At 37.6% G+C, this 18,901-nt stretch overlaps 1 protein-coding gene across 1 annotated transcript in view; it reads left to right on the top strand.

Moving 5' to 3' along the window:
- Nucleotides 1-18,901, top strand: part of FBXL17 (F-box and leucine rich repeat protein 17) — a 449,728-nt gene that overhangs the window by 406,929 nt on the left and 23,898 nt on the right. The gene's annotated exons all lie outside the window — the stretch shown is intronic.

Genomic DNA, 18,901 nt, shown 5'->3' on the forward strand with positions numbered 1-18,901 from the left:
AATGTATATGTCATAGGAGTTTTATCTGTTTTACTAAGATATTAATTGTGATTCAAAAATTGACTGTATGTCTAAGTCTGACTAGGAAATGTCTGCCCTTACGTGTGCATCCTAAATCACATTATTTTCAGTGCAGAATGGGAACTACTTTAGAGATATGCCTAATTGAACGAAAATTAAGCTAATGTAACAGTAGTATTTATTATAAGTTAGCCAAATATTGTAAGTGTGTACAATGGTGTAGCTTCTTTGTCATCTTCATACTGTTTAAATGAAGGGTTATTTTACCCCATAGTTGCCTTTGAATCTCTTCGTTTGCTTTAGTTTACTATTCAGAACAATTCCCATTTATTAGCCATGCTCCTGGACATGCTCTCCCCACCAAGTCATTTTGCCTTCATTCCTTTATGAGTTGTATCAAATTATCCAGTGGTATGAGGTGAGAAGTTGGAACCTGGGACAGTCAACAGACCCAGGCTCCAGACCCTGGCACTGCCTTAACAACCTTTGGTCCTTAAGTTGTTCACCCTCATCTGAAATGTGGCCTCCTCATTTATCTGATACAAATAGCATCTAATCAAAAATAGGATCAGGATTAATTGAGTGAATGTACTAAAAAGACTTAACACAATGTTACCAGATAGCACAACTTCATAAACTCGCTCCTTTGGTTATTATGTTATTTATAGTCTCTATATTGCTTTATATTTTACCTTTATATTTTATTTAAAATAGTTTTTACCCATTATGCTTTAGAATATGAAGCTTAAAGTAATAAATTCTATATATATTTTATTTACATTTAGCATGCACATGCTAAATATAACATAGCTTGAATACCTGTGATGTTTAAGGTTTGTGCTTTCAAAAAGTATTTATTAATAGAAATGATTCTCATTATTTGACTGGCCTGTCGTCTAGTTCCCAGGAAAAGGTTAAAATGTACCTTTGGCTGTAGGGAGTTTAACCAGATTTGCTGGACTCCCTGAGAAAAAGGTGCACACTAGGCATGAAGTCTGCCTCTCTTCCTTTGCAGTTCATTTGGGCATAATAGCAGCTTGGTTCCCCGTGGGGTCCTGCCTTTATGTTCCTGCTGAATTTGACTGCAGTCCTATATTTCACTCTCAAAAAATGTTGCCCAGAGGCACAAAGGTAGACCCACAAATTACCAGAGGAGGCCGCAGCTGTCTGAGGCAGGTGAGGCCCCGAGAAAATATGAAACATAGAGAATATATTAAAAGGCAAGTCTCCACCCCAAAAATATGATATGAAATTCCATTATGAAAATAATTCCAGATGGACAAAGGCTTTAAAATGATCTTTATGGCCTCATCTACCTATACAGAGAGGATACTTACACACACAAACGCATGCATACACACACACACACACACACACACACGATGATTTTATGCTCAGGTTTACCTGTTACTGGCTGTATTTAACTACAAATGTCTGTAATTGTGTGTATTTGATGTATTTTAAGGTCTCATTTTCGCAGTATATACTGAATTCTAAGGTATACGTTATTGCACAAATAGTAAATACATATTAACTAACATAGAAGTCTGAGGAGGTATTTCACACACCTTGTTTTAAGGATACTCCTGCTCAATAATTAAAATTAGATTGTGTGAGAAATAAAAGCAAAAGAAATCAATCAAAATAATGTTCAATACAATCATGATTTTGGGATAAGGTTCTTTTAGATATATCAAGTATTTTGTAAAAAGAAAATCTTTAAGAAGACACAAAATAGACAGTTTGTAGTTATAAAAGAGGGATTGGTTTTGTGTTAATGTTTATTTAGTTAAAAGCTGCATTTTTTGAAGAACCATATAGATTTAGGAAAAGAGAAAGAGAGCTGAACTGCCCTGTTTGAGTTGGAAGCAGGAAACCAGGAGTCCAACTTAATTTGGGATTTCCCTTTCCCCTTCCCTCTGTTTCTCTTCTTCACCCTTGGAATTGAGGGTTCTTTAGCAATCTACGGGACTGTAACTGTTAGAATAAAAAAGGCATTTTTATTACATAGAAGTTGATGAAATACACAAGGAACATTTCCAGACTCATAAATTACTGAAATAAAACAGAAAATTTCTGTTTTTTTCACTTTTTACTTAGTCACTGCCATTCATGGTTATTTTTATTATTCAAATTACAGTAAAACTTCAATTGCCTGAAGAGCAATTATTAGCCAACTTCAACTAGAACACAAACTAAAAGCCCACAGCTTATTTTAAAAGAACACTTTGTGTAATTAAAATAGATACCACAAAGTGTATGCATAACATCTTTGTACTTTTGTTTTTAAATTTCCATAATAAGAACTTTAAAAAATAAAGGCAGATGATAAGAAATTATGAAAAGATTTTTAAAGTGGTCTTTAAGAGTATATCACTTCAGATAGTTGTTTTACTTTGTGGAAGGAGGAATACAGCCTTGGAGATACTCATGCTTTGCTTAGATACTGAAGGATAATCCTAATTGTGCTTTTGGAAATCTTACAGTGTTAACAATTTTGATCACACCTTCTACCCTGAAAGGGGATTCTGTGATAAGGTCATAAAACATGGCACCTTCGTCCTTGCCTGCCCCTGACACTCCTGGTTGCATTACTACTGCACCAATAATAAATATTTCTTTGAAACCCGCCCTGTGCTGTCATGATGGAAGCAATAAAGTAAATGAAAATATTTTCCAAGAAACTTCTTGTCCTTTACTCCTGCAGAAACCATTCATTCCAACGTTATGTACTGTTGTGATGATTGAGATGATCGGATTTCTCAACCTGTCCAACAACCTTAGGAGCCACTGAAAATAGCTGTGGCAACAGCAGAGAGAGAGAAATACATAGACAGACTTAAAACCATGCAGCGTAGTGTGGGAAAAATTAGAGCAGAAATGCCAAACAATTGTTTCATGGGCCACATTCTTCTCATAAACATGTGTTGCTTAGCTCTCATTATGTTGGTCATCTACCCAGTATTTTTTTGTTCGTTTGTTTCATTGCTAACACTTACGTATAGGTGATTCACGTTTTTAAAAACAACTTCAAGTCTCTCCTGAAGAATTGAAGATCTGGCAGCACTGAAGCCATTCTTGGGAGTTTAGATGGACTGCAATGTATTTGGGACCCAGTTTGCCACCACCTCCACTTTTGGGGAGGGCATTTTAATATTCGCAATCCCCACTCACCTCCATTCTCTCCCTAACACTTAGTGTTGGTTTGCTATGTATCTTTGTTCATTGTCTTAACAGCCTGGCTTAAAAGAAACTAAACAACATATTTGTTGCATCTGAGTCTCCATCAAAAGGGATGAATAGGAAGGCAGGGTTAGTGGGCTGAATGGTATAGAAAGAAAAGGAGCAAGTGCATTTTTTTTAATAGAAGAGAATATTTCTGCACAGGATAGGCAAAAGAAGAGTGTGTCTGTTTCAAAATAAAGCAGCTTTCTCATTTATTTTACCTACATGGCCCTTTAAGTCTGTAAATAAAGAGTCCTTCTATAGTTCTGAGCACAGCTTCTTATTACAGTTGAATAAAATCATAATAATCAAGGAAATGTTTGACTAGGCCTAATAAATGCTGTTTAAAAAGATAAAGAAGTATGTAAAACTCTCCAGAAATATTTCTGTCTAAAAGAGTTAATATAAGAAACTTTTGGTATATACGTTGAACCATATTAAATTGCCAATATTTAATAAGTGTTGTCCCACAAAAATGGCACCCTCACATTAATTAACCAACTGTAAAAAAGCAAGTTTTTTCTGCCTGTTTATTTCACTGAAATGGAGCTCCTTCTTTCCCACAATACCAAATAAGTGATTTGGTGCTTTATCTGGGTTAATAAAATTCATAACGTACTGATAAACAGTTACAGATATTATGTGAACCTTATAAAAGCAATTAAAATGTAAAGTATCGTTCTTCATTACAGTCTGCAATATAGCTTATGTTCATGGATATGTTAATATACTCTGAGTCTAATGATTGAAAAGTTTGCAGTTGATAAGCCCTTCATTACGAGAAGATAGTACCTTTACAAGTCTTTTAGCCCCCTGAGATGTAATCCTCTCCCTGGAGAGGCTTACCCTGTTTAGCATCTAATAAATATGTCCTAGAAATTAACTACATTGCACTTCGTTAGTTCCCTTCTATGGATGCAACATTCTGCTTTTATAGAGTTCACCTAAAAGAGATCATCACCTGAACTTCAGTAGATTTTTTTTATGAGGCTTCAGAAAATACAAAGGATTTAAATAGAAGCTTTGAGGGATACAATTTTATTTAAAATCTTTAACTTCTTGGTGTCTGAACAATTCTTCCAAGTAATATATTTAGTGCACACAAATACTTTTAAGCACTTAGTGGTTACTGTATGCTGCATGCATGTCTAAAAAGAAATGAAATGTAATAATTAATAAAGAACTACATTATCTGATATTCTTTAATTAGAGCAGTTAGCTTTTGTTGAAAGCATAAAATTCCAGAGAACTAAATTCTCCATTTTAACTTTTAAGCTACTATCACTGAGGATAAATTGCCTTGCTTAAACTAATAATAGTTTGTTTATAACTGTATATATAAATATTTATGATATTACTGATTTGAGGGAACCATCAATCATAACCTATTTTCTTGGAGACATTTCTCTCTGGACCTGAAAAATAGTTGACTGTATTTAATGATTATTACATACATTGTGGATAGATGACGGAATTAAGTAAATAGAAGCACAATGTAATTTATCAAAATTTGCTACAATTAAACTGAGTTAAGTTCTCTTACTAAAAGACATACCTAATCAAGTCATGTTAATACATTTATCTTAGCAAAAACTTGTGTCTTTACTGAAGATATTATTTTGCATAAGATAGCAGATGTTTACTTGTTTGTTTTCAAATATCTTGAAATAAAAATATTTAGTGTATTAAGGTACTGGCGAAATCAGAAAAAGTGTTTAAAATATGTTATAACAGAAAAATTTAAATTGTAAAAACTGTTCTTTGAGACTATGTGGATAATTTTTAAGCATTTGGGATTTAATTTCAAATCTTATTTTATTTACTGGTAAATATAGTATTCTAATTGATAAAATAGTTAAAGTACATCCCAATGGTTTTTAAAATATTGTACTTACCCGTACAGATTAACCTAAATTTAGAGCAGAATAATATAAAATATAGAGCAGAGTAAGTGCAGGGACCAGGAATAACTAAAATGATATTTTTATTATTTAACTATTAGGTTTACATTTTTTCAGAATATAGTGCTCACCCTTAACAATAAGTTGTCCTGTTTTTATCCTGCCTTTGGTTTTTTGCTCTTAATAGACTAGATATGTGACATACATATATAGAGAGAGGCTGACCTTTCCTTTAATTACATATTTTAGTCAAGCCCAAAGGAAGCAATCTTTACTGAATCCCTAAAACTGGAACAATTAGGAGAGACCACAGATTTCCCATGCTCTTTCTGATCAGTTGAAGTGGCTGATAAACCACATGCATTTATCTTCTCTCCCTTCGAATATCTTGCTAAAATGACATTGAAGGGAAGAAGAAAGCAGATAAGAGAGGATGAGAGATGTCAACACATTTTTAGAAAACAAATCTGAAGTATTTCTTAACAAAGCAGAGGAATTCATAAAATAAAACTTAAAAGGGCGATATGAAAACAAACTGAAAAATGAGGTTAAGAGGAAGCAGAGGCAATGCTGATAGCAAAAGACAACATCAAAAACCCTAAGTACTCTTGTCAGAGAGAAGAAAAGCAATTGCATCCTTGAAAAAGAACAGGCTCGTATGAAAGAAAGAAGGGGTTTCCAGCTTGAATGTATCCACCAAATGTCCAGCACCTTGTATGGAAATTGATCTAAATGAAGGCATATCATGATTAAATTTTATATTTTTAAAGATAGAAAGGATATTCCAAAAGTTACCCAAGAAAGAAAACAGGATCCATGCTACAGATTAGAAATGAGTGGCTCCAAATCTTTTAAAAGCATCTCTGAAAAAAAAATCTCATAAAAGTAATCATTTTTACTATATATAAGTGTAGCAAGTCAATACATTGTATACCTTAAACTTACAGAATGTTATATGTCAGCTATTTCAATAAAGCTGGGGAAATAAAGCAACATAGTAAGCTAGAAGACAATGAAGTAGTGCCTTTAAAACTAAGGAGAAATGGTTTCCAACCTAAAATTTTATACACTGCCCAACTATTAATTAACTGTGAAAATAAAATAAAGATGCTTTTAGACATTTTAAGGACTCAAAATTTATCTCCCATTAGCCCTTAAGAAAATGAATAAAAGTTATTAACTCACAATGAGGGAAATCCTGGGACCAATGGGACAGCTGGAAAAGAAAATCTTAGGATTTCTGTGCACCTATCTCTAATAATCTCCAATTCAGCCAGAAACAGGTGTTTACAGGACTTCAGAAGGAGAACATGGAGCTAGGAGAGTGTGTTTTGGTAATGGAACTAATAAGTTAATGTATTTGAGCTTTGGGGGAAATATTGGTAGGGATTTGAACTATTTGTAGGAACATTTTAAAAAATAATGATAGACCAAAAAAAGTAAACAAAATATGAGGCAAATATAAACTCCAGATAAAAACTGAGAAATGCAAGTTGGCTTTAGTACACTACTCGGCTCAGCAGTGAACAGTATTTACATTATTATAACAATATAGATATCTTCTATTTTATTTATTCTCCCTAACCACACTGAAAGCAAGGACAAGGACTTTCTTTTACTCTGTTATTTTATACTAGTGGCCTGGTGCACGAAATTTGTGCACGGGGCGGGGCAGGGGGGAAGGTGTCCCTCAGCCCGGCCTGCACCCTCTCCAATCTGGGACCCCTCAGGATAACCGGCAGTTGGACATCCCTCTCATAATCTAGAACTGCTGGCTCCTAACCGCTCGCCTGCCTGCCTGCCTGATTGCCTCTAACTTCTTCTGCCAGCCAGCCTGCAGCCTGGCCAGGTGGAGGAGATATGGGCAGTTGGCCGGCCTGCCTGCTGGTCGAACTCCTGGTCGAGGGGGAAATTTGCATATTAGCCTTTTATTATATAGGATATACACTGAGTGGCCAGATTATTATGCATTCAGAGATCATAATAATCTGGCCACTCAGTGTATATTTCAATAATACCTTCCAAAAATATTCATATTTTTTGCTGATGTGACTCAGGTGGGCATTTTTGAGAATCTTTCTGGGGTTTTTATGTTATCATAGAGAACAACCGAGTTGTCATGTGCATAGTTTTCTGTTTCCTTTAAGATTCTTTGGTTGCAAGTAACAGAGATCAGCAGAACCTATTTAAGTGAAAACAAAATCAGGAACAAAAGCCAAGAAAGTATTGGAAGAAAATAGGATAATTCCCAGAATCAAAGTAAAAACTAAATAAGGTAGGCCTTGGTAAAGACAAGAATATGGGATCAAAGGGAGTTGGGACGAATAGGAGTCTCCTTAGTGAACCTCCCCCAGGACGGATCATCTCCAGCTGTTTTTCTTCTGAAGTCATTCCAGGCGGAATTCACATATCTGCCCGTGAGAGTCAGGTTTGGGACACATGCCCACCTGCAGCCTGGAGAAGGGAGGGAACCTTTGATGACAGCCCCCCACGCTAAGGAAAATTGAGGGTTTGTTACCAGAAAGTGGGAATGGAGACTGGAGAGATAGAAACTACTGATGTCCCCTATCTTTGCCTCCCTTTAAACGTGCAGTAAAGTAAGCCTCTCTCCCACTTAGTATGCCCCTGGGGGAATTAGTTGATTTAGTTTCTTTATCAGATCTGCTCCTTCATTCCTTTCAAAGTAATTACAGGCTGCTTCTTCCCTGTCTCCTGACACTGATTATTAGCTAAAGCTAATTCATCAGCTAGATATAGGTGAAACACCTTTAGCTATCTTTTCGAAAAAGCTTAGTAAATTATTTGTCATTCTCCAAACCAAGAATTGTTCTCCCTATAAGTAAAAGTTTATTAGCTACCGTGAGAGGTCTTTGGGTTCAGCCATTTTCTGTCCCAGCTATAATTAGAAAGCTAGACAAATTGTATTAACTCCCAGGGAAAAAATCCACACACATACTCTTTTTAATAAATCCAATTTACTCTATTTGCTTGGTGTTAACAACTGTTAATGTTCTGTCCAAATTCCTTTCCTTCCTTGTTGAAAAGAACTGTATCACTACATCCAGTACATACAAATGGATAGTTAATTACATGGCACAGAGGGTGCTGTGATTCATCACAGCAATGTGAAAGCGACTGTTGCCAATTGTCAGCTTTTTCCAAACTACATAGTGTTATATGGTTTATGTCCTAATCAATAGTGGCAAAGCTCCAGAAAGAAATACTACCTAGATGTCAGGGGCTCATTAAACTGATCAGTGTGCAACCCTTCATCAGTGATTTCCAAACCTGGCTGTGTATCAAAATCACTTGATGACATTTTTTTTTTTTTAAAAAAAAGGAAGATAAGAAAAAGCCTCCTGGCATTCACCTCCAAAGACACTGAATCAGAATATTCTGGTTGGGTTGGAGACAAATTCAGGATTTTTCAAGGCCTGGGGTTTATATTATTTGGGGTCTCTCTTTTAGAAAAAGAATACAAAAGTATCTTTTACATATTTTATGAAAATACATTACCATGTGAACACCCTTGTAGGTCCCAGACCCTTGTAAAGGTCCATATAAATGGTGGGTCCTGAAGCTTCATTAGCCTCAGATTGCATCTACCTGTGTGTTAGGGCCTAGGAATAGATGTGTTTGTATGTCGTGCCTGTGTGCGCAACTGAGCACATACACCTGTGTGCGTGGTTCAAGCTCCCAGGTGAGAGGACCCAAACTGGGACCCTCCCTTCTCTCTCAGAAACAAAAAGAATATAGAAAGTTTAGTGTTCTGCAAATGTTAATCTAGTTCTCAAATAACTTTAAAATTTCAAGTTGAAATACTCTTATTTGCATGTTTTTATTTCCCTTGCCCCTTTTATGGTAAAAAGGCCCATAAGCAAAAATGATTGCCAGTATCTAAACTAGTCGAGGCTCCGGACAACTGCTGAGTTACAACTGCTCTGGTTACAGTGAGGGGGGAATGATAGCTCAACTTTCTGCATCTAGTTTTAGTTTGCAGATAGCTTTATGCTTTTTTTCACATGATTTAATATGATTTTAGCTATTGCATTTTGGCACCAGCAAATGTGTATGTTAGCCTTTTAATCCTTTGTAAAAGTAAAACATGCCTAGTGTTGAATTTTTAAATGCAAAAACATGTAAGGAAAAATATATATTACCTATAATCTCCCAAAGATAACCTATAGTCATCACAGTGATTGACATACTGTAGCTACTCAATCAATATTTGTTTTTAGAATAAAAGAATGAGTGTGAACTCCAGAGAATACAAAGAGACCCTTTCTGAGCATTTTTCCCTAAGTGCTTATAATTGTGATATCTAAGATGCAGATATCTAAGTGAACGTATATTGAACTCTAACAAGTAAAGGCTATATGCTAGACAATGATGTTATAAAGATGAGTAAAAGTGGTCTTTGCCCCTCTCAGTGGAATTCACATCCAGTGGAAGAAACTAATATATTCCTAGCAGTACAAGGACATTTAGACACACAAGGGCACAAGAGCAGCTATGTAAAATCCCATGTAGGAAATATCTTTCAAAGCTAAGTGCTAAAAAAAAAAACACACTTCTTTTCTCTTGACATCCTTGACTCTTCTCTTTCTCTCAAGCTACATCTAGTCTATCAGCAAATACTGTTGTTCCTATTTTAAAAAATCGATTCACACACTTCTGCTCCTTCTCTCCATCTCTGTTGTGCAGCCCCGGACCAAGGCCCTGCCCCGTGTCCTCTGCGGAGCTGCAGTGGCCTGCGTATTGTCTCCCTGCTTTTCTTCTCGCCCCCTTCCACTCTGTCCTCCACCCAGAAGCCGAGAAGTCTCTTGACAATTTTAAGTTCCATCACACTTAGGACCCCCAAATCTCCAGTGGATCCCCATTTCATTTAGAGTGAAATCCAGTGTCATTCAGTTGGCCTGTAAGGTGATTTTGTCCACTCCCTTTTCTATCAATTCCCTAATCTCACATCCACTGATCATCACTTTGCTCCTTTGTTGATTCTAGAACAAGCCAGCAGCCGCCTGGCACGAGGTTTTCACCGCACAGAATGCCTTCCCTTCCAGGATGACTCGCTGCCCAGCCCCTGGCAGATCTTTGTTCCAGTGTCACTTTCTCCGTCAGGCCTTTCCTGTCCACCCTCGTGAAAATCACAGCAACCCACCCCTGGTTCCTGCTTTATCTTTCTCCAAATCATTATCGCCATTTGAAAGATTCTGTAGTCTAGTTATTTATTCGTACTCATAACCCAAACTCCATGAAGGCAAGGGATTAGACCTTTTCACTCCCAGCTCCTAAAACGTTCCCTGGTTCGTAGGTATTCATTAGTATCTGTAGAAAGAAAGCGGAGATAATATTCACTCTGCTGACATCTCCCGTGGTTTCTTCCCCTTTCAGTATCGAGATACTTTTACCATGTGTATTGGGCAGGCTGACAGCCACATCTCTTGTCCCCAACCTTGGCGTCTGCTTAAGGGGTGGTCGCTGACATTGCATCCCGCTCTGTGCACGCTGGGTCGGCGCACGCGTGTATCTGACACCTGCTCGGAACGTGCTCTGTCTGGATGGTGGTCTGAAAAGTCCAGTTCAGGAAGGTGGACAAGGCAGGTATATGACAGTAACATATGTTTCCATATCCACAAACCAACATGGGTAAGCCCATAATTCACTTCTCATAAAGTCAGAAAAATCTGGTGTCAGGTTGATGCAGGCTGGAATGAAAAAGAATAATTGAACCAGGGACGTAGGGTTCTCAGCTCATGTTAGAGTGGTAAGGCTTTTATTTTTTTCTTCCTCATCTTGGATTCTAAAATTTAATAAGGGAACTGTCAGGGGAACCTGAGGTTCCACTCCAAGGCTTGGTCACCACCACACACAGCACCCCTGAGACCAGAGCCGCCGGCCAGGTTCCTGCTGAGTGATGGTCAGTTCTAAACACGCCCCTGGTTCGCTGGTTCGTTACATAGTCAAACATAGTTTCTACCTAGCCAATCAGATTTGTGTCTTTGTGCTATTAAAATAAAAATAATTAGGAAGGGATAAAGGAGGGAAAATACTTATCCTTGCTCCTGATGCATTCAAAGACCTTTAAAAAAAAAATCCTTCCCTTGAACTCTTATTTTTCTACCAACTTGTTTATTTCAGAGGAAGGAGAGCTGATGCAGCCTATAAATAATGCCTAATTTCCGTTTCAGGACATACAGGGCAGGATAGGCTCTCCCCAAAGGTGCAGGGCCACACCCGGCCTGCTCCCTCTGCGAGGCAGTTCTTGCCTGCTGCTATTATGAATGCAGTGAGCGGAGCTGTGTGAAGTGGATGCCCTTACATGTAGCATCTTGAAAATTCTAGCACAAGGCAAAGTTTTCACTGTAATGTTACCCACCATTGCTGGACAATTTTTGTATTGTGTTTATTTTTCCCTTGATTTTCAGAGGTTTAGAGTTCTTAAATAAAGCATACTCCACCGTCTTTGAAATTTCCATATATAAACGAGAATTTTGGAAAGTTTTCGGTAACCTTTTTTTCTTTGAATTTACTTTCTTGTTTTAAGGAACTTTAAGACTTTTCATGTCTCCAAAGGATAGACTAAGTTTATTTTACTGATACTTTCCTTCAAATGGCAAGAAAAATTATCTGCTGTCCAGGAAGCTATTCTTTGCTATAGTCTAAAAGTAGAAAAATTATCTATGTTCCTTCCCTCTTCATCTACAGGCAATAAGCTATGATTTAAAAACAGTTCTTGACACCTTGAAAAGAGGCACAACATCATTCGTCTTTAATGAAATGAAAATTAAAACCCACAGAGAGGTGCCGCTGCACACCCACTAGAATGGGTGTCACCAAAGAGACAGGCATTACCAATTATCGGCATGGATTTGCAGACACTGGAATCTATATATGTAACTGGTGGGAATGTATAGCTGCTTTGAAAAACATGTTGGCAGTTTCTGCTGAAGTTAAACATATATTTATGTAACCTAGAAATCCCACTCCTAGGTATTTACCCAAGTGAAATGCGAACATATATTCACACAAAGACATGTATGCTAATGTTCATAGCTGCTTTATACATAGTGGCCAAAGAGTGGGGAGAGCTCAAACGTAATTCTGCAGTAGGATGGAATACTATACAGCACTGAGAATGAATTACCAGTACACATAACCAGTGTAGATGAATCTCATGAACATAATGGGCAGCAAAAAATCAGACACAGGAGTGTTGGGTATATGACTCTATTTATACAACAAGAATAACCATCTGTGTGTCAAGACGGTGGTTATCCTGTTGAGGGAATAGTAGTGACCAGAGCGGGGGATGACAGGGCTTTGCCAGAGCAGGTTATGCTCTGTTTCTGATCTGGATACTATTCCACAGCTGTGTCCGCTTTGTCAGAATTCATCAAGTAACACCCTTGGGATCCGTGCAATTTTTTGCATGTATGTTATAGGTCCAAAAAAAATTCATTAAAACTATTTTTTTTAAAAAGTGACACTGATTTTCAGAGATCCAGGGGTCCTAGAAAATCATTCTTTGTATTTTCCACTTTGAAGACTTTACAATCTAGTAGCAAGACGGGCCTGTTGATAAATAGTTCTAATATGAAACAAACTTTGATCCAAAGTCTTCATTAGAATGAAATAAAGAAAAAATATTTACAAAAAGGGACAGCCTGGAAAAATATCATAGAGTGCAATCACTGTTGAGTTTACTACATAATAATTAATTGGAAAAATGTACTGTATAAAAATGGAAGGGAGGGATATAAGTTAGAAATAAAGGGATGAAAAGGTATTGGTTTCTCTACAAGAAGTCACTACTGTTTGAGAGGCAGCGCTGCTTTACAGTGTCAGAACACATGAGCTATTTATATCCTTAAAATGCGTTCTTTTGTTTTTAGTTGACTGACTTTGCCCGAATTGTAGGTTATTCTGTTCAGTGGTGCTCAGCCCGGCTGCACATCAGGATCACAGGAGCTTTTGCAGCTGCTCCAGAGGTGGGACTCGGGCATCTGGACTTTTTCTAGGCGCCTGTGCTTCTCCTGACCTGCTGGGGCTACCAGCCTCTGCTGTCGTCCCCGCGGGCTAGAGGGGGCCTCACGGGGACCATCACGCAACAACGAATGTCTCTGAAAGTGTCAGTTCTTTGTTTTCGGAGCTTCTGTGGTTTCCACAAAGAAGAGCACTTTTCATATTTGTCTCTTTGTATTTGTGCCAAGAAATTTCTTTGCAAGTGGCTTTTATCCAAGTATTACATGAAAGACGTTAATCCTACTGCTAAATTTTAACCCTAATTCTTTCAAGCACTAGGGCATTTCTTCTGATTTTATTCCAGGTACCTAGATCCATAGCAGAAGGTAGGACTGGGAAGGACAAAATGACCCATGCAGGTCACTTGTTAATGCACTCATATGACTAATCTTCCTATGAGGAAGAAAAAAAAAAAGTATTTTTAGTCCCAGCATTTATATGTCAGATCTTTCAGTGTGAAAATAATACCTGCTTTCACTTACAAAAGTGAAAGTCCTCTATTTAGTTCACTCACTATCTATTATAGCTTCTCCATGTTTTAATCTCTTTGTTTTGAAATAATTTTAGAATTATAGCCAAGTCGCAGAAATAGTAGAGGTATATAGTCAGCGACCTCTAAAGTTACAATTTATATAACCATAGTACAATTAACAAACTAGGAAATTGACATTGAAACATTAAGATTAACCAAGCTGCAAATCTTATTTGAATTTCACCAGTTTTCCCCTTAATTTGCTTGTCTGTTCCAGAATCCAATCCAGGGTACTACTATGTATTTTTTTAAATATATATTTTTATTGATTTCAGAGAGGAAGGGAGAGGGAGAGAGAGAGAGAGACATCAATGATGAGAGAGAATCACTGATTGGCTGCCCCCTGCACGCCCCACACTGGGGATCGAGCCCGCAACCCGGGCATGTGCCCTCACCAGGAATTGAACCATTACCTCCTGGTTCATAGGTCGACACTTAATCAGGAAGTCACGTCAGCCAACCCATACTACTCTGTATTTAGTTTTCTTGTCTCCTTAGACTCCTTCAGTCTGTGACACTTCCTTACTCTTTTTTATATTTCATTATCTTGACCCTTTTGTTGAGTACTGGTGAATTATTTTGTAGACTGTTTCTCAGTTTGGTTTTGTGTGATGTTTTCTGATGAGTAAGTTGATATTATTCATTTTGGCATATATGTGTTGTTACTGGTAATGCTAACCTTGATCATTTGTGGAAGGTGGTATCTGCTGGGTCTCTGTACTATGAAGTTATGATTTTTGAAAATTGTTAAATGTCTTTGGCACTCTGCCCATATTCTGTTTTTCCTCAAACTTTCACCAACAGATTTTAGCATCCACTGGTAGAGCTTGCCTGCAACAGTGATTACTGTGGTTTTCGCCTGATTTTTTTTGTGTGTGTGTGTTTCTCTCATTCCGTACACATTTTTTTTTTAATTCTTCTGTAAGGAAGATCTGCCCCTCTTTGTCTATTTGTTTATTTGATCATTTATATCAGTAAGGACTTATAGATGCGTTTCCAATTTTTGAATTATAATCCAATGCTATCATTATTTGATGCTCATATTGTTCCAGATGTGGCCATTGGCAGCTCTTTCTGATTGGATTCAGTGTCCTTTTGGCATGCCCTCATTCCTTTTAAGCATTTTTGTGTGTGTGTGAACACAAGATGTTCCAGCCTCATCTTGTCTTTTCCCTGCCCCAGACCTGGAATCAACCATTTCTCTAAGAAGCCCTGATTCCTTTTATTGGAGAAAGATGTTTTGAAAAATAAAAATATCTGGGTGCTAGTAGGTCATTGTTTCTGGGGTGTCATTGCTCTTATCCCTCTCAGCAGAAAAAGATAGGAAATATATGTATGTGTACTAAACCATGCATGAACATACATTATATTTATTAGTTGTTTCTATGTGACTAGCTATGTGTGTATGTGTGTATATATAAAAAATATGAGTTCATTCTAATACCTCTGATTTCAGTTCAATACCACAGGTTCATTATAATCTTCTCCCCTTTTCTTATTTGTAACCTATTTCTCTAACCGTTCAAAGACTGGCACTCAGTATCTACAATCCTAGATTACACATAAAGTTGTTACTAAATTGCTCACTCACACCTCTGTGGGAAACGTATTTACCAACTAGAGAATAATATTTGCTGGCAGTTCTTTTTGGTTTTGCGCCTTATAATATTCAGTCAAAATCATGTTTTCCAAAGCGACTTAATTCCCATCCCCTTCAGTGTGGTTATATCACTCGGCAGGTTCACGCTGCTCATTGGTAATACAATTAGGATTGATTTGTTGCTGTTTGTTTTCCACTTTGGGTTCCCCCACATTCTAGTTGGCTTTAATTTTTTTATGTGGGAGGTATGTAAAGCATTACTATGGTTCGGAGATTCAAAGCTATAGCCAAATATATATTTTAAGAAGTGTCTGTCCCTCCTCACACTCCACCACCACATTTGTGCCCCCTTTCTTTCCTCTCTTTTCCCACCATCCCCCTATAATTAAATAGACTCTATGTTTTCTGGGTAATCTTTCCGATTCATGTTTTTTATTATGTTCCCTTTCGTATGGTGGTAGCACGCCATATAAGCTCTTTTGCACTTTCATTTCTTCATTGAATGATTTAGAAGTTCCCAGTGATCTACCCCATTTTTTTTTTCAGCTTCTTGTGTTAAATTATGAGGGTGTGGCATAGTTTATTTAACCACTCTCTTATGTTTGAGCATTAAGGCTGTTTTCATAAGTTTGCAAGTACAATCAATGCTCCCATTGCAGTCTATGGGTTTAATGAACACCAATGGAGAATAGACAGTTCAAGAACTATAGCAGTGACATAATGACCAAGTACTTACATAATGCTCTCATTTGCCCGGAGTTGTTTATTTTTCAAAACTCTTTCAAGTCTTTTCATTTTAAATCAACTGCACTACTGTAGAATGGTTTGGGGAAATATCAAATCATGACATTTATGTAGTGCAAAGTCCCTTACATGTATTATCTCATTTGAACCTCAAGCCAACACTGTGAAGGCAGGTCATGGAGTCAACATCCCCATTTGTCCAGGTGAGGAAACCGAGACTCAGAAATGTTAAATGTCATCCTGAGGCCAGACATCTACTTACAGTGGTCGGCAAACTCATTAGTCAACAGAGCGGCAAACCGCGGCTCGAGAGCCGCATGTGGCTTGTGAGCCGCAGTTTGCCAACCACTGGAGATCATTGTGAGGCTACAAGTGAATTTGAAATCGCACTACACGGTTCACAACTAGCTCATGAGCAACAGTGAAAAAATATCCAAAGGTAGCATATAGTCACAGAGAGGTAAATTACTCAGTATGCATTTTAGAATTTGAAGATTCCAATAAAGAATCTTATAGTCACAGGCAAATACTTGGCTACCTATAAGCTGTCGTGTTTCACTCCAGAATCATAGTAAAGGGAAATACATCCTGAACACATGTAGCCTACTTCCCCTTCCCCCAAGCCCCCCAAGTGACTGTTTACTTGGTTGTTCCTCATTTCCACCCAAACCTCCCATCACCCACACCCACGCAGCTGGCCTCTGAGCTCTGGGAATCGTTCTGTCCCCGGTACCCAGCACGGGACCCCTGTGCCCCACCACAGTTCCACATGCAGGTAGTGCAGTGAATTACAATGGCCCAGTGCCTGACCACTGATTCCAACTTAGTAGGTCGGATGGGCCCCCAGGGCTGAGAGCCAGCTCTGAGCTTATTATCCACGTCCCCATTTGCTATCTTGTTATACTGGGAAAGTTACCCAGTCTTTCTGTGGCTCATTTTCTGACCTTTAATATGGAAATAACAATACAACTGCATAACATTGCTGTGAGAATTAAGTGAAATAATGCACCTAAAATTCTTAGCCCAGTGCCTAGTACGTGGATAGTCTATAAATATTGGAGAGAAGGCTGTAGAGTGAGAGCTCATGAAGTGTTTGTTGAATAAATCAACAAGTTAAGCAACAACTGTGACAAAACAAAAATTGAATACCCTGATGTATCTTCATTTGTCTTATTTACTGTTTATTTTAATTTGGACAAAAAAGAAAATACCAAACACCAGTGATTTTAGCACCTAGAATAAATTGCTGTTGACTCTACTTGCTTAGGAAGCAGCCTCTGAGAACTCCTCAGATTATTTGGTTTACCTTTTTCTAGCTACTGCAGGGCTTTCATGTTCTAGCCTCAAACCTCAATAAAAGTGCACGATCTACCGCCCCAGGGCCATCTTGCAACTTGTGCTTTGTGGTCTTTTGAAATCTCAGTTTGAGCACTTTGTATTGAAAGGAATTTCTTTTATGTTTCTTCTACTTCATTCATCATAGGAGATCCTCAGGACATCATAACCAATGTTATGACCATAACAGAGATAACAGCAGTTTTCTTAGGTCAAGAACACCAATGGGATTGACCTGGGACACTGCTTCTAGTACACAAAAATGTCATTCAGACCATTCAGCAAACCTTTGGCAGATCACCCCCTGGCCCTGCCTTACCTCCTAGGAAAACTAAATACCGAAATAGCACACATGAAGAAGAGAGCATCTGCAAATTAGTGGCAAGAGGAACTTCCAGGAAATTTTTTTTCTCTTCTTTTATAGCATTTTCACTGGAAAACACTGGGATCATGATTATTGTTTTTGTAAGCTTTAAATGTCTATCTTTGATATTTGAAGGAATGGGCATGAGTTTTATGGTTAAAAGAAAAATTACTAAGGTAATTAGCAAAGTGATTTTGCCAAGTATACTTTTCTCTGAGCTGTAAGAGTTAACATTTATTCACATGAATAATTCACTCTGCTCTTATTAATCTAGTGAATCAATTCATCATATCATAGAATGAGGAAATAATTAGCAAACAACTTCTTCCTTTTTAGTATTTGTGGCATTGCTTTGGGGGTTTTCATTTACATACCAATGCACCATAAACATACTCTGGATGGAGTTACTGAAATCTGTTTTTCTGCTCACAAAGGTAGAGGCATGCATGTCTGTCCAATCAGAAGTCCGCAGCAAAGAGCCACATTCACTGATTGGTCACTCTGATGGGGCAGCTGGTTATGAGCAGTGATAAGGAGGGCACCTCAGAGATTATGGGATGAGCATCTGCACGTTAGTACCAGGCTAAACAGTCAAGGAGACTAGAGATGCTGTCATAGTTTTCAGATGACAGGCTTCATTTTATATGTTAATGGGAAGAATACTTCTGATACGAGGAAGAAATTCACCAGAACAAATGCATTCCCTTTACTGCACGATACCATGGCACCAATTAAATTCAACTGTATGTATAATGTACTCTTAATTCCTAACAGTCCCAGGAAGGACTAATGTGAAAAATATTACATATTCTTACATTTTAAGATCACGAACAGATGGAAAAATTTATGCCAATCAGTAAAGAAATTCATATGCAGTGTTATACACCTCAAAATGGTGTTTATATGGATTTTTCTTTTTAAAAAATTAACGTTATCTTGGGTAAAGTTTAGTTACTACTTGGGGTTTTCTGTAGCATTTTATGTGTAATTCATTTTAATTTGTTCCTTCTGCAGATATGTATGTTTGCAAGTACAGGTAGCCTTGCAATGAGTAAAACTGATAAAAGGCTGTGTTCCATTGAAAGGGAAATTATGGAATGATCATTCCCTTTGTGAAAGGGTTTGTCATAGGGCAATCTTTCCTAAAGTATTTT

This window comes from Cnephaeus nilssonii (assembly GCF_951640355.1).
Source record: "Cnephaeus nilssonii genome assembly, chromosome: 2".
NCBI lineage: Eukaryota > Metazoa > Chordata > Mammalia > Chiroptera > Vespertilionidae > Cnephaeus > Cnephaeus nilssonii.